This window comes from Rattus norvegicus, chromosome 11, assembly GCF_036323735.1.
Source record: "Rattus norvegicus strain BN/NHsdMcwi chromosome 11, GRCr8, whole genome shotgun sequence".
NCBI lineage: Eukaryota > Metazoa > Chordata > Mammalia > Rodentia > Muridae > Rattus > Rattus norvegicus.
The window spans coordinates 75,301,164-75,326,599 of record NC_086029.1 but is presented as its reverse complement, the minus strand read 5'-3'; the positions used below and the strand labels follow the sequence as shown (position 1 = coordinate 75,326,599).

Sequence of the window (25,436 nt, the reverse complement as noted above, 5' to 3'; positions counted from 1 at the left end):
ATTGGTACTCCTGGGCTGATGGTTTTGCAAAATGCAGTAAAAATTAGATGATGGCAAAGAGAAATGTAAAACGACACAGTAGAAGCAGGCTCACTGACATGACAGAGCGCCATAAAGTTTTTGCACGCTTAATGCATTAGCCATTTGCTCTTAGGCTAGTAAGAGTTGACAGGCCAGGCGGGGCCCAGCACTGCTAGCTAATGCTGAACAAGCAGTTTTCGTCTAATTTCCTATTATTCATCAGTCAGGGGCTGAGTCTTGATCTGTGTTACCTGGCTTCCCACCTTTTGTTTATTTGCCACAAAAAGTTGAGTCTTCAGGTGAGCGCCCTGCACAGTGAGTCAGGAAGTGGTGCTTGACTGACTTGAGTCCCAGTTGGCTTTCATATTAGTTGTAGGGTGTCTTAGCTGGAACCTCAGTTTCTCGGACTATTGCTTCAAACTTGCTGTTGCTAAGGAAAAGGCTTCCTCAGTCAGTCTGCAGTCCAGGCATTTTTGTTTAAAATTGCTGTAGCTTCAGTCGCCTCTAGCAGTTGGAGTATAGGCAGGCGATGTTGTTAGATTCTTGGTACGGTGACCGGACGCTTGTTTGCCATAGGAAAGGCATTAGAACCAGAGGCCTTAGAAGCAGCCTTGGACCACGTAGTTGCTTAAGGAAAAAAAAAGTCTCCTGACAGTCACACATGAAACGCTGTGCAGTTTTCAGGTTTTAGCAACAACCCGTAAGCAGTTAGTATGACTGGGGACAGCCAGACCCCCACCGGTTCAAAGGCTGTTAAGACCTGCATGAAAAGTGTTTCACTTATTTCTATTTCTGTGCTCGTCTGTATGCGCACCTCACGTGTGCTGTGCATATGCTGGGGCCAGAAAAGGGCAGCAGCTCCCCTGGGACTGGAGTTAGAGCAGTTGTGGGCCGTGTGATGTACATGCTGGCGTGCTGAACCTGGGTCCCGTGCAAGAGCAGCAAATGCTCATAACCGCCGGCCTAGTTCTCCAGCTGAATTCCTAGGTTCCGGAACCTGTTCCCTTTGTCTCTCTCCTGAGACTTGGGAACAGTGTTGTGCTGTGTAGGAAGCACTGGGAAACCAAGGTTAGCCCAGGGTTTGCTATTGGCTGACCAGCTCTCTCACACCCTTATTTGAAATTCAGACTAAATCGATTCTATTGTTGTTTTAAATGTCTCCTTTGTCTCGCCTTTCTTTAGTTTCATAACTCTGATCTCTCGTTTATATTGTGTGCTGCCCTTTAGTGGGCAGTGTGGACCTTTCCTTTGGTTCTTGCCCTGTCCCTTAGTTCGTATGTTGTAGCGTCTTCACTCTCATATCTTCTGTTTTTCACACCGTGTCTCAATTCCTGCTCCGCTAATGGTGGCCGATTTGTTCAACTGAACTGTCGTAGGCTTTTGCTTCAAAGTTTGGCTTAGTAGTCTTCCTCGGTCAGGTGAGAAACCGCCATGGCTTGTGCACATGATTCCCGGTTAATGCGTTACTGAGCTGTTTAAGCTTGTAAAAGTTCTCAAGCCCAGTTAGAGTGATGTCAATGGTCATATACCATGCAACACAGAAGGGCATTGTGCTGCCCAGCCATTGTTAGAAAGGTCTCATTAATTGTTAACCTGATGGAGGATGGTTGGGATTTCTCTGTCTGTGCCTTCTTGGCCTTTGGCAGCTGAGAAAAAGATGTGAATTCTGCCCATAGACTGTCCACCCTGCAAGGCTGACTGCCAAGAGTCACATGCTGCCCAGTCGCTGCTGCACCCTCTTCCTTTGTATCCCTGAAGGCTCTTGTTATTGGCCTTTCTGCCTGGTGTCCCTGAGTTATAGCCCTTTTAGTTCTTTGACTGATGAGGACCAAGCATCGTTTAACAACCTAAGCCTTCTTTATGGGGTTTGAATTCCCTCCACCAGGGAAGGCAGGCATGCTCTTGATGGCTCGGGTATCAGGCAGATCTTTTAGGTTATAGCCTTGTTTCCAAACTTGTGGCTTTTAGCTCATGGTCCTCAATACTCATATTTGCTTCGTGGTTCCATACTGAGATGGGGAGGGGGGAGAGGAGGGGGGGAGGGGGAGGGGAAGGGGGAGAGAGAGGGAGAGAGGGAGAGTCGGGAGCAGGGAGAGGGAGAGGAAAGGAGATGAACTGAATAGTGTGTGAGGTCTGCAGTCCTCCCCTCTAGTCACAGTGGAAGGTGTCCCCTCCCTCTAGAATGAACACATTACACAGTTTTCCCACTAAGCTGGCCGTGCTTTCTTAAGGCCCACATTCCACCTTATATCTCATTTGTGCTCTCTTGCCCCGCCCCTCTTTGTAAGACCTCATGTACCCGAATGTCTAAGCACCGGTAGGAAGCTCAGGTCCTTGGAAGGATGGTGGTGAGGGAGTCAAAGTGAGCTTCTCACATTTGCTGGCTTGGGCAGTTTGTGAGATGCTTCGTAAGAGTTTAGTGGGCGGCTGTCTGTCTGAAGGATTGAGACCAATTAATGCTTAACTTCTTTCTCTGCTCACCTTACCTCACCTTTAGACTATGTTCGAGCAACAGCTGTGGTCTCAGGTGGCCCCATTACCCAGAGTTAGCTATTTTGCTGATGGACGTGGAGAGGAGAAAAACTAAGGGTAGGGAAAAGCTCAAAAACAATTCTCTTTTCTTACTCTTCGTGTTGCCTTCTTCCTGAGCATTCTCAATATTCGTCTTTTGTAAGTGGGCGTTGCACGAACTTATGTAAGACTTGTATTTCCATGCTGATCCATTCATTTTCCAGCTCTGCCACCCCAAAAGAGTTCAGTCCCCCAATGCTATAGTGCTGTAGTTTCCCCTCTCTAGGACGCAGCCATGACTTATCTTAGTGGATACTAAGTAGAGCAATGGAAGTATGCATGGGTCACAATGCTCTGCTGGTTCGGAGAGATCCAGGTAAAGGCCCCCCTTTTGTTTTCCTGTAGACCATGAAAAATGTAATGTTCCAAAATCACATTAAGTAGAATCTGAGGTAGTTAATGACCGCAGCTCAGCTCAGTCCAGTGGCATCCATTGCACAGCAGGCACTGTGGGCTGAGAAGGTGACATCATGGATGCCCAGCCTAGCGATTTTAGGAGTAATGCAGATTAGCCTAGTCGTTGGCTGTGTCAGATGAGGAGGCGTGGCTGCCTTGCCTGGAGATGACCACGGGAGAACACTTGCTGTTGGGAAGAAGCAGAAGAACTGAGTGAGTGGAGGTGAGGGTCAGGGAGGAGCCCTGGAAGGGGCTTGGTGAAGGGGGAGCTCGTCCAAGGGAGCACGTCCGAGGGAGCACATCCTAGCACAGGAAAGCACATGAGGGGAGACATGGTCTACAAATGCTGCTGTGAGTTCACTGGCTTTTAGGTAGGGAGTGAGGTGGAGGATGAAGCCAGGGCAGTAGAACATGGAAGGCCTCTCTGTTATGCTAAGAAACTTGGTTTCTGTCCTCTGGAGAATGGAAGGCCCTGTACTGAGTTGCAGCAGGATCTGATTTGCATTTATAAGAGTTGTTCTGGTGTGGGGCACAGGGTGTCCTGGAGGGAGGCACTTTGGGAGAAAGGCGTGTTAAGCTTGTGCAGAGGTGAGGAGGCTGAGGAGGGCCTGGCAGGAGACACTAAATGGCTGGAGGATGAAGAGGAGACTAACTGGGTGTCATGACAGTGTCCTTGTAAGGAATCAGCCCCAAGGATGAGTCTCTCAGGTCCTTGCTTTGGGTGTTGCAAATAGGAATGGTAAAAGAGGCATGGGATGGGGGAAGATGAAGTCATTTGGATGTGATTCAGGGGAAGTGTGAGAATGAAGCGCACTTGACAATATCTAGAACCACCTGAGAGATGAGCCTCTGGCTCTGCCTATGGGGATTGTATTCGTTCTGTTCATTGAGATGGGAAGGCTGCCCCACTGTGGGTGACACCATTCTCTGTGTGGGATCCTGAGCTGAACAGAGGAGAGTAACTGAGCCACAGAAGGCCTTACTTGTTTTTCCAGGCTCCCACAGTCTTGACTTCGCTGGGGTGAGATACTGTATCTTGAACTTTGGGCTTCATTCCTGAAGTTTCTTTTGCCCGGTAGGTGCAGCAACAAGGGGAAAGAAGAAAACCAAACATGGGGATGAACACTAGCAGGCAAGTTCAATACATTGGCTGGAGGCCGAAAGGAGGTCAGGGTCAGAAATTCAGTCTTTGCTGTAATCTTAATTGATAATAATGTTAGAGACAAGTGAAAGAAACTTTTGTCCCTATGCTGTGACAGTGATAAATGTATAATATATCACACATGAAGCTCTGTTGGAAGTTGTCCAGTAGAGCTCTCCTCCTCCCAGCCAAGCTCTTTCTTTAGTGGAGATGGAGCACTGCTGCCTCCCGTTTCTCTGTAAATTGTCATTGTGCTTTTCTGCTTGACATACAGCTTTGAATCAAAGTAAGAGGGAGGTTTGGAGGGCGTTCCATTTTAATGGGATGCTTTACATAACTCGAAGCTGCATTTTAATGTGGCTTAGCATCTTCCAATGACTCTGGGAGTACTTCCAAGCAATTATTATTATTGTTAGTCCTATCATTACTTCCTAGACAAAAGTTTAGGGATAATTATTAGCCAAGGGAGGAGGCCTTCTCCAGGTGGGGGTAACTGTAAGTGCCCAGAACTTGTGCCCTTGGCTTCTCACTAATGCTGCCATGGAGACTCTGACTGACAGCCTTCCTTCAGTCACTCGGCATCCACGTGGCCCTAACTTAGTCCAACAACAGATAAAAACCTATTTTTAAATTCACACGGAGACTATAAAGCATTAATAAAGCTGTTAGATTACCTTCCACATCTTTATCCTTGTATCATTTCTATCCCCCCTCACTCAGAGGACGTTAGCAAAATGCATTCTTAATTATTTTTCATTTTATTTTTCTCAGATATTTTATGTATTTATATTTCAAATGTTATCCCCTTTGCCCCTCTCTCATGCACCCTTCCCCTCCTCCTGCTTCTATGAGGATGTTCCCATTCCCAACCACTCACTCCAACCTCAACGCCTTGGCATTATCCTGCATTGGGGAAACGAGCCTTCACAGGACCAAAGGCTTTTCCTCCCATTGATGCAGGACAATGCCATCCTCTGCCACATATGTGGCTGGAGTCATGGGTCCCTCCATGTGTACTCATTGGTTAGTGGTTTAGTCTCTGGGAACTCTGGGGGGTCTGGTTGGTTGATATTATTGTTCTTTCTATGGTGCTGCAAACCCCTTCAGCTCCTTCAGTCCTTTCTCCAACTCCTCCATTGGGGTCCCTGTGCTCGGTCTGATCGTTAGCTGCAAGCATCTTAATCTGTATCAGTAACAGGAGACATCCATATCAGGTTCCTGTAGCAAGTACTTCTTGGCATTAGCAATAGTGACTGGCTTGGGGGGTGGTTAAGGGATGGATTCCCAGGTGGGGCAGTCTCTGCATGGCCTTTCCATCAGTCTCTGCTCCACCCATTATCTCAGTATTTCCTCCAGTGAGTATTTTGTTTCCCCTTCTAAGGACTGAAGCATCTACTTTGGTCTTCCTTCTTGATCTTCCTATGTTTTGTGAATTGTATCTTGGGTATTCTGAGCTTTTGGGCTAATTTCCACTTATCAGTGAGTGCACACCATGTATGTTCTTTTGTGACTGGGTTACCTCACTCAAAATATTTTCTTGTTCCTCTCATTTGCCTAAGAATTTCATGAAGTCATTATTTTTAATAGCTGAGTAGTACTCCATTGTGTAAATGTACCACATTTTCTGTATCCATTCCTCTGTTGAAAGACATCTGGGTTCTTTCCAGCTTCTGGCTATTATATAAAAGGCTGCTATGAACATAGTGGAGCATGTGTCCTTGTTAAATTTTGGGACATCTTTTGGGTGTCTGCCCAGGAGTGGTATAGCTGGGTCCTTAGGTACTACAATGTCCAATTTTCTGCGTAACCACCAGACTGATTTCCAGAGAGGTTGTATCAGCTTGCAATCTCACCAACAATGGAGGAGTGTTCCTCTTTCTCGACATCCTTGCCAGCATCTGTTGTCACCTGAGTTTTTGATCTTAGCCATTTGGACTGGTGGGAGGCGAAATCTCAGGGTAGTTTTGATTTGCATTTCCCTGATCACTAAGGATTTTGAACATTTCTTTAGGTGCATCCTAACAATTCAGTATTCCTCGGTTGAGAATTCTTTGTTTAGCTCTGTACCCCACTTTTAATAGGGTTTATTTGACTCTCTGGAGTCAAACTTCTTGAGTTCTTTGTATATATTAGATATTAGCCCTCTATCAGATGTAGGATTGGTAAAGATCTTTTCCCAATCTGTTGGTTGCCATTTTGTCTTATTGAAAGTGTCCTTTGCCTTACAGAAGCTTTGCAGTTTTATGAGATCCCATTTGTCGATTCTTGATCTTAGAGCATAAGCCATTGTTCTGTTCAGGAAATTTTACCCTGTGCTTGTGTGTTTGAGGCTTTTCCCCACTTTCTCTTCTATTAGTTTGAGTGTATCTGGTTTTATGAGGAGGTCTTTGGTCCACTTGGACTTGAGCTTTGTACAAGGAGATAAGAATGGTTCAATTTGCATTCTTCTACCTGTTGACCTCCAGTCGAACCAGCACTGCTTGTTGAAAATGCTGTCTTTTTTCCGTTGGATAGTTTAAGGTCCTTTGGAAAGGATCAATTGACCATAGGTGTGTGGGTTCATTTCTGGGTCTTCAATTCTACTCCATTGATCTACCTGCCTGTCTCTGTACCAGTACCATGCAGTTTTTATCACACTTGCTCTGTAATACAGCTTGAGGTCAGGGATGGTGATTCCCCTAGAAGTTCTTTCATTGTTGAGAATAGTTTTTGCTATCCTGGGTATTCCTGGGTATTTTGTTATTCCAAATGAATTTGCAAATTGCTCTTTCTAATTCTATGAAGTATTGAGTTGGAATTTTGATGGGGATTTCATTGAATCTGTAGATTGCTATATTAACCCTGGCAATCCATGAGCCTGGGAGATCTTTCCATCTTTTGAGATCTTCAATTTCTTACTTTTAGAGACTTGACATTCTTGTCATACAGATCTATCACTTGCTTGGTTAGGGTCACACCAAGGTATTTTATATTATGTGTGACTACTGTGAAGTGTATTGTTCCCTAATTTCTTTCTCAGCCTGTTTATCCTTTGAGTAGAGGTAGACTACTGATTTAATTTTATATCCAACCACTTTGCTGAAGTTGTTTATCATGCTTAGGAGTTCTCTGGTAGAATTTTTGAGGTCACTTAAGTATACTATCATATCATTTGCAAATAGTGATATTTTGACTTCTTCCTTTCCAATTTGTATTCCTTTGACCTCCTTTTGTTGTCTATTTGCAAGACTTTGAATACTCTATTGAATAAGTAGGGAGAGAGTGGGCAGCCTTGTCTAGTCCCTGATTTTAATGGGATTGATTAAAGTTTCTCTTCATTTAGTTTGATGTTGGCTATTGGTTGACATACATTGTTTTTACTATGTTTAGATATGGACCTTGAATTCCTGATCTTTCCAAGACTTTTATAATGAAGGGGTGTTGAATTTTATCAAATGCTTTCTCAACATTTAATGAGATGATCATGTGGGGTTTTTTTTTTTTTTGAGTTTGTTTACATAGTGGGTTACATTGATGGATTTCTGTATATTGAACCATCCTTGCATCCCTGGGATGAAGCTTACCTGATCATGGTGAATGATCGTTTTGATATGTTCTTGGATTCTGCTTGGGAGAATTTTATTGGGTATTTTGGCATCAATATGCATGAGGGAAATTGGTCTGAAGTTCTCTTTCTTTGTAGGGTCTTTGTTTGGTTTAGGTATAAGCATAATTGTGGCTTCATAGAAGGAATTTGATAATGCTCCTTCTGTTTCTATTTTGTGGAATAGTTTGAAGAGTATTGGTATTAGATCTTCTTTGAAGGTCTGAGAGAATTCTCTACTAAACCCTCTGGTCCTGGGCTTTTCTTTTGGTTGGGATACTTTTAATAACTGCTTCTATTTCTTTAGAAGTTATGGGACTATTTAGATGGTTTATCTGATCCTGATTTAACTTTGGTACCTGGTATCTATCTAGAAAATTGTCCATTTCATCCAGATTTTCCAGTTTTGTTGAGTATAGGCCTTTGTAGTAGGCTCTGATTGATTTTTTTTAATTTCCTCAGTTTCTTTTGTTGTGTCTCCCTTTTCATGTCTGATTTTGTTAATTTGAATACTGTCTCTGTGCTCTCTGGTTAGTCTGGCTAAGGGTTTATCTATCTTGTTGATTTTCTCAAAGAACCAGCTCCTGACTTTCTTGATTCTTTGTATTTTTTCTTTGTTTTTTGTGTGTGGTTGATTTCAGCTCTGTTTGATTATTTCTTGTTCTCTACTCTTGCGTGTATTTGCTTCTTTCTGTTCTAGAGCTTTCAAGCTATTAGTGTATGCTCTCTTCGGTTTCTTTTAGGAGGCACTCAGAGCTATGAGTTTTCTTCTTAGCACTCTTTTCATTATATCTCATGAGTTTAGGTATGTTGTATCTTCATTTTCATTAAATTCTAAAAATTTAATTAAATTCTTTAATTTCTTTATTTCTTTCTTGACCAAGTTGTCATTGAGTAGAGCGTTGTTCAGCTTCCATATGTTTGTGAGGTTTCTGTTGTTCTTGTTGTTATTGAAGGCCAGCCTTAGTCCATGGTGATTTGACAGGATGTGTGGGATTATTTCTATCTTCTTGTATCTATTGAGGCCTGTTTTGTGTTTGGAAAAGATACCATGAGGTGCTGAGAAGATGGTATATTCTTTTGTTTTAGGATGACATGTCCTATAGTTATCTGTTAAATCCATTTGGTTTATAACTTCTGTTTGTTTCACTGTGTGTCTCTGTTTAGTTTCTGTTTCCATGATCTGTCCATTGATGAGAGTGGGTTGTTGAAGTCTCCCACTATTATTATGTGAGATGTAATGTGTGGTTTGATCTTTAGCAATATTTCTTTTATGAATGTGGATGTCCTTGCATTTGGAGTATAGATGTTCAGAATTGAGAGTTCATCTTGGTAGATTTTTCCTTTGATGAATATGAAGTGTCTTTATCTTTTTTGATAACTTTTGGTTGAAAGTTGATTTTATTTGATATTAGAATGGCTACTCAAACTTCTTTCTTGGGACCATTTGCTTGGAAAATTGTTTTCCAGCCTTTTACTCTGAGGTAGTGTATGTCTTTGTCACTAAGATGTGTTTCCTATATGCATCAAAATCCTGGGTCATGTTTATGTATCCAGTCTGTTAGTCTATGCCTTTTTATTGGGGAATTGAGTTCATTGATGTTAAGAAATATTAAGGAATAGTGTTTGTTGTTTCTTGTTATTTTTGTTGTTAGAGGAGAAATTATGTTTGTGTGGCTATCTTATTTTGGGTTTGTTGCAAGAAGATTATTTTCTTGCTTTTTCTAGGGCTTAGTTTCCCTCTTTGTGTTGGAGTTTTCCATCTATTATCCTTTGTAGGGCTGGATTTGAGGAAAGACACAGTGTAAATTTAGGTTTGTCATGGAATTTTTGGTTTCTCCATCTATGGTAATTGTGGGTTTTGCTGGACAGTAACCTGGGCTTGCATTTGTGTTCTCTTAAGATCTAGCTTTCTTTCATAATCTCTGTTGAGAAGTCTGGTGTAATTCTTTTTTTTATGATAAAGTCTTTATTTCTCGTTAGTGTTTTCATAAGTATACTCTTTTAAGGAAATACTTATTTTAATTTTATGTACATGTATGTGTGTGCATCACAAGCACACAGTGCCCAAAGAATCTTCATTGCTGTGAAGAGACCATGACCGAGGCAACTCTTTTTTTTTTTTTTTTGATTTTTTTTTTTTTAATTAACTTGAGTATTTCTTATTTACATTTCGAGTGTTATTCCCTTTCCCGGTTTCGGGGCAAACATCCCCCTATCCCTCCCCCCCCCTTCTTTATGGGTTTTCCCCTCCCCATCCTCCCCCCATTGCTGCCCTCCCCCCAACAGTCTAGTTCACTGGGGGTTCAGTCTTAGCAGGACCCAGGGCTTCCCCTTCCACTGGTGCTCTTACTAGGATATTCATTTCTACCTATGAGGTCAGAGTCCACGGTCAGTCCATGTATAGACTTTAGGTAGTGGCTTAGTCCCTGGAAGCTCTGGTTGCTTGGCATTGTTGTACATATGGGGTCTCGAGCCCCTTCAAGCTCTTCCAGTTCTTTCTCTGATTCCTTCAACGGGGGTCCCGTTCTCAGTTCAGTGGTTTGCTGCTGGCATTCGCCTCTGTATTTGTTGTATTCTGGCTGTGTCTCTCAGGAGCGATCTACATCCGGCTCCTGTCGGTCTGCACTTCTTTGCTTCATCCATCTTGTCTATATGGGTGGCTGTATATATATGGGCCACATGTGGGACAGGCTCTGAATGGGTGTTCCTTCAGTCTCTGTTTTAATCTTTGCCTCTCTCTTCCCTGCCAAGGGTATTCTTGTTCCCCTTTTAAAGAAGGAGTGAAGCATTCACATTTTGATCATCCGTCTTGAGTTTCATTTGTTCTAGGCATCTAGGGTAATTCAAGCATTTGAGATAATAGCCACTTATCAATGAGTGCATACCATGTGTGTTTTTCTGTGATTGGGTTACCTCAGTCAGGATGATATTTTCCAGTTCCAACCATTTGCCTACGAATTTCATAAAGTCATTGTTTTTGATAGCTGAGTAATATTCCATTGTGTAGATGTACCACATTTTCTGTATCCATTCCTCTGTTGACGGGCATCTGGGTTCTTTCCAGCTTCTGGCTATTATAAATAAGGCTGCTATGAACATAGTGGAGCACGTGTCTTTTTTATATGTTGGGGCATCTTTTGGGTATATGCCCAAGAGAGGTATAGCTGGATCCTCAGGCAGTTCAATGTCCAATTTTCTGAGGAACCTCCAGACTGATTTCCAGAATGGTTGTAGTCTGGTGTAATTCTTATAGGTCTGCCATTATATGTTATTTGACCCTTTTTTCTTACTGCTTTTAATAATCTTTCTTTGTTTTGTGCATTTGTTGTTTTGACTATTATGTGATGGGAGGAATTTCTTTTCTGGTCCAATCTCTTTGGAGTTCTGTAGGCTTCTTGTATGTTCATGGCCATCTCTTTCTTTAGGTTAGGGAAGTTTTCTTGTATAATTTTGTTGAAGATATTTACTGGCCCTTTAAGTTGGGAATCTTTGTTTTCTTTTATACCTGCTATCCTTAGCTTTGGTCTTCTCACTGTGTCCTGGACTTCCTGGGTGTTTGGGGTTAGGAGCTTGTCCATTCTTTCATTTTCTTTGATGGTCATGTCAGTGTTTTCTATTTTATCTTCTGCCCCCAAGATTCTCTTCTTCAACCTCTTGTCTTCTGTTTGTGATGCTTTTGTTTATGACTCTTGATCTCTTTCCTAGGTTTTCTATCTCCAGGGTTGTCTTCCTTTGTGATTTCTTTATTGTATCCATTTCCATTTTTAGATCCTGGAAATCTAAAAATTTGTTAGGTTTTTTTTTTTTTTCTGTAACTCTTTAAGAGATTTTTATCTTTCCTCTTTAAGGGCTTCTGCTTGTTTCCCTGTGCTCTCCTGTATTTCTTTAAGGGAGTTATTTATGTCCTTCTTAAAGTCCTCTATCATCATCATGAGATGGGATTTTAAATCCAAATCTTGCTTTTCCGGTGTGTTGGGGTATCCAGTATTTGCTATGTGGGAGAATTGGGTTCTGATGGTGCCAAGTAGTCTTGGTTTCTGTTGCTTAGGTTCTTGTACTTGCTTCTCGCCATCAGGTTATCTTTTATGTTAGTTGGTCTTGCTGACTCTGACTGGAGCTTGTCCCTCCTATGGGCCTGTGAGTCTGTGAGCCTGTGATCTTAGGAATGAGAACACTCCTGGGAGACCAGCTCTGTGTGGGCAGGTTTTGGGTCTGAAGGACTGTGGGCCTGCCCTAGCTCTGCACACAGATGGAGGCCAGAAGTGTCCTGTCCTAGGCCACCCTGAAGCTCCCGAGGGTGCTCCCAGTGGGTCTTTTCTTGGACAACCAGTAGAAAGAAAGTGGGGTCCCACCTGTGGGCTTAGGAGTGAGAGCTCTCCTGGCAGATCAGCTCTCTGCGGGCAGATTTTGGGTCTGAAGGACTGTGGGAGAGCTTTAAGTCCGGGCTCAGATGGAGACTGCAAGTGCAAATTGCATTCTTGATGCTCACATTCTAATGCTTAATAGTCTACACGGGAATTAAAAAATATGTTATCTGTAGCTGAACCAATTCATACTTATCCCTGTCTAACTTATGAATGAATGCGACTTAGACTATAGTTATTTCATTTGGTTTTGACAATTACTAGGGGGTAACCCCTAAGCTACTTTTCTAACTGCTGGCCTGGCTCTCTCCCCAGCGGTGTACCCCAAATACTTGATGTTTCTCCTGGCCATGGGCTCATGGTCCATCTCCTCTCATGGTGGCTTCCCCTTCTCTCTGTGCTCTCTGTGTCCTTTTCTCTCCCTCTCTTTATGCAACCCCCAAGCAGGTAACTCAAAACCCACCTACCTCTAGTCCCTCCAGTAATTGGCTGTAACCATTTTTAACTTAGCCAGTAGTGTTAAATTAAGGAGCAAGGTTTGCACAACAAAAGCTGGTAAACGTGAGAATTCACTCATAGGCAACCAGACCTTCCTGGTGCAGAACTTAGCCTTATTATAGTTCACAGCAGTAGACCAGACCTCAACACCTGTGAGCATCAGTGGCTCCCTCCCCGACATGTTCAGTTTGGGTATAAATGGAGAAACCAGGCCACCATGGAAGCCATGGCTTCACCTGTCATTCCTTCCTTCTTCCCATCTCCCTCCCACCCTCCCACGTGAGTGTCTGTGTGTGTGTGTGTGTGTGTGTTTGTGTGTGTGTGTATGTGTGGGCATGCATGCACACACATGTGCCATGGTGTGTATATGGAAGTCAGAGGACAATATATGAGACTTGGTTCTCTCTCTCCTTCACCCGTGTGGATGCAGGGGGTCAGAGTTAGGTGGTTAAAACATGGTGGCAAATGCTTTGACTTGCTGAGTCCTCTTTTTTATTTCTCGTGTCTGCTAAGTTAAAAATGTATTTTAGGTCTAATCACTACTCCTCTTTCAACCCAGTTACGTCTGGTACGCCTGTATATTTTTCTTGCCTTGCAATCAGCCATCTTCTCTCACAGTTAACATCTTAATTTCCCGCAGCTTTGACTGTTAAAGGAACAGATAGTTTTTGGATCTCAGCTAAATATGGAAGCTTTACAGCCCAAATTAAGCCTAGTCACAAAACAAATGAATGAGTATAACGGAGTTATCCTCAAGTAGGTGACTTAGGGACTCAGGTCTGTGTCTGGAGCAACAGTAAGCTATGGTTGACTGTTGCCGAGAGTCTGAGGCGAGATAGGCTTGGGGTTCAGTCCCAGCTGTGTGGGGTTACTTCTTCCCTGTGACTCTGCTTTCTGATTTCTATATCTAGAGTAGTAACATCTACCAGAGCTGAGCTCGCTAAAAATACTCTCCTTCACTTAGATTTTTCTGTCTATTTCTTATTTTGTGGTCTCATGACTCAAGACTTACCTAAATCTTTCTTTGATAGGAGGACCCTCTCCATATTTGAAATGCCAGTTTCCTTAACTGTGTGAGGCCTTGTGTGTTCTGTACTAGGGAAGCAGCGTGGTATCATCTATTCTGAAGCATGCTGCTTGAATTGACTCTCAGCTAGGCCACTTAATTACTTAGGAGAGTTGCTTAACTCCTTGGGTCTTAATTTCCTTATTTGTAAAAGAAGACACCAATAACACTTACTGTACGGAGGGGCTGCAGTAAAGACATTAATGCTTATACAGCTTGCTGTGCACACAAGGCGTAAAGCACCTGGGTGGGTCAGAGAGAATACCATATGTTCTTGTAGTCTCGTTTTCCTCTAATGGCCGTACAACAGCCACGTTTTCCTGGTTTCCTTGCCGTTGATATCAGGGCCATGCACCTGTTCTGTCTGGGACTGTAAGTGAAGGTAAGGAGAGGAGGGGTGTTATTTACGGACAGATCCCTGATTAGTTGTGGAGAGCGCATACTGAGATGTAGACTCACTGGGTTGTAGATTGACTGGATTCTTGAGGAGCTGTGTGGGCATGGAGGGCATGAAGCCTGCCAAGTGGTTGTATCTGGCAGTGCCGGGAGGAAGGTGTATGTAAGGCAGACATCTAGATTAATGACAGGTACAGCCAGGAGGAGACCGAGAACTGGACTTGCTTTTGGTGTGAGAATTTTGGCATACTTAAGATAGGTGCTGAGAGGGCATACGATTCTAAGACTTCAGTATAGCAGAGTAGGAGGTAGGCAGGTCCTGGCTCCTCCTTGAACACAGTCAGGTGATCCTTGAGGACCATTCCTGGCTAGTGACAGATGCTGTTACTGTCTCAGGGTCCCTGCCCGCCCTTAATGGACACATGCAATTAATATGTGCTTTCTATTCTTAGAATACAAATTCTCAAGTATTTGCTAAGCACAGGACAGGGAAATCTGACTTCTGAACATGTTCCTAGTGTTGTTTTTCTCTTTTTATCTTAGTACAAGTAGAATTACTTTTTTTTTTTTTCCAGAGCTGAGGACTGAACCCAGGGCCTTGCGCTTGCTAGGCAAGCGCTCTACCACTGAGCTAAATCCCCAACCCCATTTTTCTCTTTTTAAACTTTAATGATTCACACACTTCTCAGACTGACACACTATGACCCTGAGTAAGGAAATACTGGGCTGGAGAGATGGCTCAGTGGTTAAAAGCACTGACTGCTCTTCCAGAGGTCCTGAGTTCAATTCCCAGCACCCACATGGCAACTCACAACTGGTTGTAACTCTAGTTCCAGGGGACTCAACACCTTCATACAGACATACATGCAGGCAAAAACACCACTACATATAAAATAAAATAAATAACTTTAAAAATAAAATAAAGTCTAAGAAAAAATGTAAGCCAAGTATTACGGCAACTGACTGACTTAGAAATTGACGCCAGGCCAGCTTCATGTATAAATCAGGCAAATATGTCAAAAAAGAACATAAGTGATCACAGTGGCCACATTTCTTTTTTTTTTTTTTTTCGGAGCTGGGGACCGAACCCAGGGCCTTGCGCTTCCTAGGTAAGCGCTCTACCACTAAGCTAAATCCCCAGCCCCAGTGGCCACATTTCTTGTGTGTCATCTGTCCATGCTCCTATAATGGCTGTTTTAAAGAAAATGCTGCTATAGGACCATTCTCCGAGTTTTCCTGGAATGATGAATACCGCGTGCAATTCTACATCAGAGAAGCAGATAAAATTCAGTGTTTGTCTCTTCCTCCAGAGAATGGACACAGGAAGCCTGCCTCTTAGAGTACTCCTCATTGTCTGTGCTGATTGTGACAGGTAATTTCTGATACTGAACTTGGAGTGTTGCCTTGCGCAGGGCTCGGGAGGAAACAGAGCCTCCCAGGATTTTCATGTCTCTTGTACAGAGGCACATTAACAGCCTAGTTGGAGATTATATTAGAAATGATGCAGGAGCAGAGCTTTGGGGAAGAAGGGTTACATATAATTACCTATACTCGGGTCTCACGGTATTCACTGACCTCATACTTGTATGAAAAGTTACTTTCTATCTCTAGTCTCTGGTGGCAGGAGAAAGGATCCTTCCTTCTTCAGTGACATGGGACATAAGGCATCCATTCTAGCTGCAGGGCAGGGCAGCCTGGTGCTTGCCTCTTTTGTGGTAATAGGGGACAGGAGAAAGGGGGGTCCTGGGCATGTGATGATAATAGTTTGGGGTCATGCCTTTGTTATTTTATCAGAAAGAATAGGCACAATACTATTAAAACAGTCAGAAAAGATAGTTTCAAGGTTTAAGCCAGTTGCCAGACTCAAGCTTTTTTTGAGTCTGGATTTCTCTACAAAGCCAAGACTGGCTGGCCTTGAACTCTTGACCCTTCTGCTTCAGCCTCCCAAGTGCTAGAATTTCAGGTGTTCATTATCACACCTATTTATTTATTTAAAACGCATGTGAGTACACTGCCACTGTCTTCAGACACACCAGAAGAGGGCCTCAGATCCCATTACAGATGATTGTGAGCTACCATGTGGTTGCTGGGAATTGAACTCCGGGCCTCTGGGAGAGCAGTCAGTGCTCTTAACCTCTGAGCCATATCTCCAGCCCCACAAAATAATTTTTAAAAAGACTTATTTTTTATTTTATTTTTATGTATTTTGTGTGCGTTTTGCCTGCATGTAACTGTGTACAGGGAAGTGCCAGTGGAGGCCAGACCTGGAGTTAGGTAAAGTTGTGGGTCACCATGGGTTCTGGGAACTGAACCCAGTCCCCCTGGAAGAGCAACAAGTACTTTCTGTTAACTGCTGAGCCCTCTCTCCAGCCCCTGACAAGCTCATTTCAAAGAAAAAAAAAATGGAATTCTTTTGAGAGATTGAAGCAATGGTTATTAGAATGGTGAACTGAAGTTTGGCACTCTAGTTTTGTGTGTGTATAAAGCATGGATTAGCAGTGTTTTAAATACTTTTTTTTTGTTGTGACACTCAAGTTCCTTCCAGAATTCCATATTTCATAGGTCAGACACATTTCTGAGATGCTGGGACAGGCTTGTGGAAATCTATGCACTGTAGTATAAGCTGATAACTTCCCATGAGCATTTAGCTTTGTTTTTCTATTAAACAGAGCTCTTTCATTTGCAACGTAACCTACATAGACGAATAAATTCACTTTTAAAGAGAGATAACTATTGAAGGAAATAGAAAGGCAGAGTAATATTTAGAGTTATGTTTGGCATTGGGAACAAATGATTTAATTTTGATCTTCCAAGGCAGAGTTTCTTCAATAAGAGGCGATGGGGGAGAATTTCTTTTCTGTGGAACTTAATCTGTAGCCATCTGCTGCTGGATCTCATTAAGTTCTTCACGTAATTAGAGTAATTAGGATGAGGCTTGTGCCATACATTGGTCTTAGAAAAGGGGGTTGAGCTATTTCAAGGCTTGCTTTGAGACACCGGAGATTAATGGCCTAATCTCTGAGGTAAACTGATAGAAATGTAGAAAAGCATGTAAGTCCAGAAAGGAAAGGTAATTATGGTTGTTATGTAATGCAAATCTTTTTAATCATGATAGTAACTCTGTGTTTTGGAACATACATTTCAGTGAGCTTGACTCTAAAGGACATAGAGAAAAATATCTGGCGAAGGAAAGAGAAAGAAAATGGCAGTTGTGGTGTAGCAGTGTTCATGGTGCAAACCTGGTTTCAGATTAGACCCCTCCCAGATTAAAAAAAAAAAAACAGCAAAGGGAGAAATCAAAGGAAATGGCAAAATTAAAGGTGTGCAGAACTTTCTGGGGAAGGCAGTCATGTGGTTTTCACGGTGAAGAGGGAACAAGATCAGGTCCTGAAGTCACCCATGTGTGCAAGCTCTGTGGGGTCCTCAGGCTAGATTATAAAACCGCTGCAAGGTCCTCCAAGATACTGGGACCTGTCCACATCCTGGGAGGGGCTTACCATGAGGATTGACAGGTCTTCCTTCCTCTGACCTCACTTCATCATAGCCACCCGTATGTCAGTGGTCACCCTCATTGTGAGTATTGAACCACTGTGCTGTTTGTCTCCAGCTCAGTCTCCCTTGGCCATCAAATGCGCTTGCGAGGAATCCCACTCTCCTTGTGTCTGTCACCCACATGCTCTCATTGAAGGATTGTTTATCCCCAGTGCCAGGCCTTTGCTTGACATTAAGATGACCTGGAAAGGGGTTGGGGATTTAGCTCAGTGGTAGAGCGCTTGCCTAGCAAGCTCAAGGCCCTGGGTTCAGTCCCCAGCTCCGAAAAAAAGAAAAAAGAAAAAAAAAAAAAAGATGACCTGGAAGGAGTCCAACCCACTTTATCTCCTACAGAGAATGAGACCTCTTTCCAGCTAGTCTAGCGACCCCTGTCTTCCAAACATACCTTGTTTAGTCTTGTTTCTCTACGTATGCCATTAATCTCACCTCCCCCACGTTGCCCATGATTCTCAGCGTTCTGTATCTTTTGTGGTCCAGCTTAGCATCACAGTAGCAATTGTGCCTATCTCTTATCATCCCTCACGGCTTTATTTAATGGTCTTTCAGGACACCGCAGGATTGCTGGCAGTAGGCTCAGTGCTAGGGATTGAAGCACCGGTCTGTGGAGACAGGAGCCCTGGAGGCCAAGATGGCCTGCTTCGCTTTGAATGTCAAGTTGCTGTGGCACCAGGGTTTTGGGAACTGAGACAAGTCAGTTAAAGAAATGAGTGGGGTCTTTATTTCACCCCCTCTGTTTCATCTTCTGTCAAAGCCATGGTGTCACCAATTCCAAGGCACCAAATTCCTGACTCAGGCTCTTGACAGAGAAAGCCAGTTTGTTTTTTTTCCCCCCTTTTTGCTCGTTTTTCGGGAAATTATCCTGAATGTGTTGAATGCCTTTCTCCGCTGGGCGGGTGCCCAGGCCTTATACACAGAACGGTTAATTCTGGGCTGGCCATGCCCTGCTCTATTCAGATCAGGACTCATTTATGTGTGCCAGGCCACTGCTGGGGTTGGCATATGTTGGTGGGCAGGAGAGAGGCCTGGCCCCTCTCTCCGCATGTGACAAGCTCTGTTCCCTGCTGGGAGGGGCAGTGGCTGAGGGAGAGATGGCTCAGTGTGAGAGGAACAGAGAGAACATGGGATGAGAGACAGGGAACAAGCAGCCACAACAGAAATAAAAAGATGCGTTACAAATAGAGGGAACTGAAGTCCACATTGCCGGTGGAAAGGGCCAGGTGGAGTACCTTTCTGATGTCTTCCCCCCTTTCTTCCTTCTCTCCTCCTTCCTTTTATTTACAAATTACAGTGTTTATATACCCACTGTATGTTAGGCATATTACTGTTAGAAGGAATTAGTGTGTGTGTGTGTGTGTGTGTGTGTGTGACGTGCACGCTTGTGCGAGTTCGCATGCTTGTGTAGGGTCAGGGGATAACTTTATGGAGTTGTCTCTTGCCTTCTACCTTTACCTGATTCCTGGGGATCCAACAGAAGTCTCCAGGTTCGTATGGAGCCTTAGTTTAATTAGGCTTTCTAGTGCGGTGATAAGACACCATGGCCAAAAGCAAGTTGGGGAAGAAAGGTTTTATTTCATTTCTGTCACCCAGAGAAATCAAGGCAGTCACTGATGCAGCGTCCAGTCACAGAGCAACACCACTCACTGGCTGCTCCTCATGGGCCGCTCAGCCTCTTTCTGTACAACTCTTGGGACCATTAGCCCACGGGTGACACCACCCACAGGGAGCTAGATCCTCCCGCATCAGTCATCTGTCAAGGAAATGTACCAGCAGTGTCTGTAGGTCAGTCCAGTAGGACCGTTTTTCCTACTGAGGTTCCTCCTTTCAGAATGACTCTTGTGTCAAATTGACATAAAACTGGCCAGGAGGTAGAGCAAGAGCCATGTTCCTGGCTTTGACTGTGTGTCCTTTTGTTTCATTTTTGTTTTTTAAAGATCTGTTTATTTTATGTGTATGGGTAAACCTGTGTATATGTCTGTGCATCCTGTGTGCTCAATACCCACGGGCAAGCCAGAAGAGGGCATCAGATCCGTTGGAACTGGAGTTACAGACGGTTGTTAGGTGGCATACGTATGCTGGGAACCAAACCCTGGTTTTCTCAAAGAGCAACAAGTGTCCTTAAGTTGCCACTCCATCTCTCCAGCCTGCAGACATATGTCTTAATATTGTACATCCTCAAATTTATGGAGCTCCTTTCAACTCTGGATCATTGATGGTATGAACTGCATTGTACGGAACCCACTTAACAGGTACTGATTCCTTATTAAAATTACCTGTGTTGGGGTTGGGGATTTAGCTCAGTGATAGAGCACTTGCCTAGCAAGCACAAGCTGGGTTCGGTCCCCAGCTCCGAAAAAAAGAAAAGAAAAAAAAATTACCTGTGTTTATTCATTCCACAGGGGCCATTGAACACCTCATAGTTTTTATGCCAGTGAGGCTCTGGGCTACATATATGAAAGTGTTGTCATTTACACTTGTTTCTTAAGCATAAGGCTGGTGTTGCTCTGCCAGTCATAACTAAAGGTACTGCTCAACCCCTAGCTATTGAACAGTGTTTTCTAATAATCAGATTAGTGATTCCTTTCTTTCTCTTATGAAACGCACGTTAGCAAGGCTGGAAGACGGTGAAGTTAAGTATGTTCAGTGCTCTGGTAGGTGTTTGAACACAGGAGAAGCACACTGAGAAACTGAAAAAGAGGCCACGTTCTTCCATGTGTTTTTAGACCCTGGGAATGTGAGGAACTCACGCTCAGATCCTGGTATTTAGGTGCCATGGAAATCATTGGCTGTTTATTTCTGGCCGTGTGGGATGCACAGAAATAAACTCCAAATAGCAAGCCCGACCCCAGCTTTATTGAGAACGTGTTCCACAGCAGAACACCAGAGTTCTTCTTTTTCTGTTTCATGGTCTTGGGACTCTCCTGGTGTTTATCTTTGTGTACATTACAAGGTTAGGCGATTTTGATTGAACACCTTGGATAGATCTAAATGATATTGGAAATACATTAGCTTTAACATAACCATTCTCTGACAGTCTTGCCAATTTTAAGGGTAAGAGACCACGGAACCTATCCAATGTCCTTTCCCTTCACCAGGTTTTCCTTTTGAGGCTGTAAATTTACCTGTTCAGTCTTCACTCCTAGCTGTCCTCTGCTTCCGCTCCTGTTTCCAGCTGCTTGGCTTAAGGTGGGAGCATCTGGTGATCTCACCAGTGCTCTGCCCTGCCATGAGCTATATTTATTCGTGTTTGGGATTTTAACTTTTTTTCAGGAAAAGGTAAATACAGTGTGAGTCATCTCGTAAGAGTTGATTTCATGACTCTAAAATTTTATGTGTCATTCCAGGTGTGAAAGGAACGGATCCCCAGGGTCTAGATAAGGTTTTTCTTTCCCTCAGAAAAGTAGAGGTTGGAGTGCTTACATAAAGATAGGTGCTCCAGTCACCATGGCTGGAGAGCAGTGCAGGTGGCTGTGTAGCTGGAGAGACCAGGCCCAGATTTACAGAGTCCTCTGACGGGGTAACCTGGGAGATACTCAAGAAGATGCCTATGTGGTTAGAAGGGCATGCACATGTTCTGTCCTGAGACTCACAGAAGGCTTGCTGCAGGAGAGGTGCAGGGTGACAGCAGGACCTATGTGGCCTTGGCAGAAGAGTTGCATTTTTTTCCCCTAGGATAAAGGCCAAGGGTATCAACACTCTCCTCTATCCCCCGATGTAGAGTTTGAAAGCAAACCTTGAACAAGGAAAAAAACACTGAAATGACCCTGGTTAGTTTGTTATTGCAATGGGAGCCTCAAAACAGATGCTAAGTTTAGTTTCACAGAAACAGGTGTCCGTCACAGCAAGGGTGCGCTTCGCTGCAGGCCTGCAGAGACACTCCTTGGCGCTGCCGCCACCGTTCCTCTGTCTGCATCTTTCCCCATAAGCTCTTTGCAGGACACTCCTGGGTGTGCGTTCTTCAGTGTGGTTCTACCAAGTACTAGAAGCTCTGCTTCACAGCTGGGTCCTGTCTTCATTTGTCTCCTGTCACCAGATGGCTGCTGCTGTAGCTCAGGTCTGAAATGTCTCCCAAAGGCCTGTGTGCCCAAGACTTGGTCTCCAGTGTGAGGGAGAGGAACCATTTGGAGAGAGAGAGAGAGAGAGAGAGAGAGAGAGAGAGAGAGAGAGAGAGAGAGAGAGAGAGAGACTAACTGACTTTAGTATTTGTTGTGAAAGAAAAGAGTAGGACAATACCCCCTCCCCCCTCCGTCCCTCCCTCCCTCCCTCCCTCCTTCTCTTCCTTCCTATGATAAGGCAAGCAAATCTTTTTCTGTTTCCAACTTGACTACCTTGGGCATATGTTAGCAGTGATGGGATGAATTTTTTCTTTGTTTCATCCTTTATGTAACTGCATCTCCATGACTCCTGCAGTGAAAGAAGCAGGCAGTGGGCGGATGCTCTGTGCATGGCTCTAAACAAATAAAACAAAGCCGATTTGCCCTATTTTTAGGAAGCTTTGATGGTGTTAATTTTTCAACTGTCACTTAAAAATAGGTAGCTGGGCAAGTACTCCGTTTAAGACTGTGGTCCGTGCTGGTGAAGACAGACGTTTGCAATGTGAGCATCACAGGTTTGACATCTGTAGTCAGTCCTGCCTCTGTGATGGAAAGGACGAAGGAGTTATTTGTGTGTGTCATGTGATCTTTTCCTTCTGATTGTGAAAATGTTCTAATATTAGGGCAGCTTCCTGACATACCTTAAGATGAATTCCGTGCTTCGTCTAAGTGTTTAAAGGAGAACGAATTTCCTGCCTGGTTGACCGGGTGGTACGGTTGTTTCCTTCTCCATCGACTTGGGAGAGGCTGGGTCTTCTGTTCCTGTGTTGTTTCTCTGGCTGGTCTAATCCCTGGGGACCTAAAGCAGGCAGAACAGGAGGGGAAGGAAGGAAGGATTGGAAACTTGAGAGGTTTCCAGCACACAGGAATCTTATTCTTTATCTTCTCTCCCACTTCTTCATTGTTTTTCCCCTGAGAATAACACAAAATCCATCTTGAAGAAGTAGGTCATAGCCTAGGAAATATAAATATATATTTGCATATAAAGGTATACAATATGTCATATATATTAAAATCTTAAGTGGCCCTTTACAAATAATTCACATCTTGAACCATTCATTCTGCCAATGAACTTTATTTGTGGCACCTTTGCACTTCCTGGTTAAGAAGCTTTCCTAAAACAAAATTCGATTCCGCACTCCCCCATGACCCTGACAACAGTCTGCGGGTGTAACAGTAAGGGTATTGTGTCCTTGTGAGACTGAAAGAATATTCAGTGGGTTTCTCTGCCTGATCTTCCGCACCCGCTCGCCAGTGCACAAAAGAAAACAGAAACATTCTTACAAAGAGAGTGAGTAACTTTGATTCTCGCCTCGGCTTACCCTTCACCTGTCTGTTTGGACTGTATCCAAGAGGCAGACTCACAGCCTGCTTGGAGAAAGAGTGGCTGGGAGGGATTTCTGGGAGAAGGAGACTTTAAAGTCATCATTTACCGAGACCTAAGAATCAAGGAAAGACTCCAGAGTTGTTAAGTGGGTGGTTACTGGCCACTAGACGCTGGTGCAGAGACCGCCAGTGTCAGATGGTGGCCTGTGGCAGAGAGAGCTTGGAGGCAGCTTTGCTGTGCTTATTTTTAATTTGTGAAATGTGGGATTGATGATTGGCAAGTAAGCCTGGGAAGTGAACTGGCTTGTTTCAGGGGATCAATAACCTGAGAGAGGTTGTGGGAGCGTCTTACAAAGTTGTATTTCAGTGGTCACAGAGAATATGTAGGAAGACTAGGGAAAAGGCTTAACACAGGTGTCGCTGGTAACCATGGCTTTGATGAACTCCTTTTTTCTCTCTCAGGTCATGAGGGTCTTATTTGGGCATGGACATGAAAGAGTTTATGTATATCCATTTGTCTTTTGAATATTTTTGCTATCAGCCCAGGATGTGTGGCTTATGTAGCATGTCTGTATGTTTAGGAACCTTTTGGGATGGCTCTCACTGTGAATCTGAGGTAGCAGAGCTTGGGCATCCCCTCCCCAGCATCCAAGGTTAAGTGTGGAAAGTAGCTTACCCTGTTGTTCATCCTTGCCTTTCTTAGCCTGTCTCTGAGGTAGGATTACAGCACCCAGTGGGCGTAGCTGTCTCTTCTAAATGTGGCACTGTTGTCACCCGCTCCTGTGCCGGCAGAGCTCAGTGAGCTCCAGAGGCATGCTGGGAGCAGAGCCTACACAAAGGGTAGGGAACTTGACTGACTCCATCAGCCGCACAAACATTCTGTGTATGGAAGGATGAGGTAGGCGTGAGGAACTGAGAGTGATGGCTAGTCTTCACTCCACTAGTCTTTATTTAGTTTGAGGCAGTCTCTTACTCTTTGACTCTGGGTGGCCTTAGAGCTTTGCATGTAGAGCTCTCTGGCCTTGAACTCATAGAGATCCACCTGTCTTTCTCTTTCTAGTGCCGAGATTAAAGGCCTATGCTGACCCCTTAGCATATGATCTGCCTGATTATTTTTCTCTCTGTCGTTTTGATTCAAATATATAATTCTTTATTTTCAAAAAGGTGTGTGTGTGTGCGTGTGTGTGTGTGTCTGTGTGTGTGTTTATATGTACCTGTATGGGTGTCTGTATGTGTGGTCTGTGTGTGTACATGTCTGTATGTTTGTGTGTGTTTTTGTGCGTGCATGTATCTGGTGTGTGATGTATGTATATATGTTTGGTCTCTGTGTGTATGTGCATGTATATTTGTGTATATATGTTTTTTGTGTGTGGTGTGTGTATGTGCTTTTTGTGTGTAGTATGTTTGTATGTGTGTTTGGTGTATGAGGTGTGTATGTATCTGTTTTTTTGTGTGTGTATGGTGTGCATGTATGTTTTTTTGTGTGTGGTATGTTTGTATGTGTGTGTGCATGTTTGTGTTTGTGTGTGAATGGTGTTTTGGGGTGTGGGGTGTGTGCGCCCATGTATACGGGTGCCTGCAGAGGCCAGAGAGTGGTGTCAGATCCCGCCTAAACTGGAATCACAGGCAGTTGTGAGCTGCCTGTTGTGGTTGCTGGGAACTGAACTCAGGTCCTGTGCAAGACTAGTACATGTTCCTAACCGCTGAGCCATTACTCCAGCCCAGAAGAGCAGACTTGTCTGTCTGTCGTCTTCTCATCAGGCAGTCCAACTCTGGTCTCACAAATGGCAGTGCGGGCCACTCACCCTCCGTCATCAGTCAGTGTGCTTTCACAGTGCTGCCTCTGTGCCAACTGTAAACTTGCAAATCCCTGTATCTGCCACTGTGCAGAGACGTGATATGGAGGTGGAAGTTGTTGTCTTAAGTGCTGCTGCCTAGGAAACCCCTTGTCAAATGCCTGGTAGCAGAAACCAGGAAGTTAGATGCTTTTTTGAAAACTTTACATCATTATTTTTTAGCCTGTGTATAGTTATAATTAGTCAGGTACTTCAGGCTCGCAGAAACATGTGCTGTAGGGAGAGTCAGGCCTTCTAACACCTCTCCCCTGCCATCAATGGCCACGTGACCTTAGGTTAAAAAAACAAAAGAGCCTTTCCATGCTGTTTCCTCATATGTGAACAGGTAGTGTTAGGGATATTTATATAGGTCATTCATGGAGGTCACAGCACATGTGAGTACGCCGCATAGGCATGCATGACCCTTGATTTAACTCAGTAAATTGAGTACACATGATATGCAAGATCAGGGAGAGTAAAATATCTCCAGCCTCGTCCTTTAAATGTTTTACAGTTTAGCAGCTGAGACTTGAATCCTTCACAGTTACTTGATATTCTGTCTGAGAAACATTATTAAGGGCATTTGGATGTCA

The 25,436-nt window shown here is 43.8% G+C and overlaps 1 protein-coding gene across 6 annotated transcripts in view; it reads left to right on the top strand.

The window, feature by feature from the left end:
- Igsf11 (immunoglobulin superfamily, member 11) overlaps window positions 1-25,436 on the top strand; it is a 151,043-nt gene that overhangs the window by 63,149 nt on the left and 62,458 nt on the right. The window contains exon 1 of one of the 6 annotated variants that reach the window (XM_039088360.2): window positions 9,828-18,808. The exons of the other annotated variants lie outside the window; for them this stretch is intronic. The gene's annotated coding sequence lies outside the window, so the exon portion shown is untranslated. Of the gene's footprint in view, window positions 1-9,827; window positions 18,809-25,436 lie in introns of those variants that run through there. 6 annotated transcript variants of the gene reach the window in all.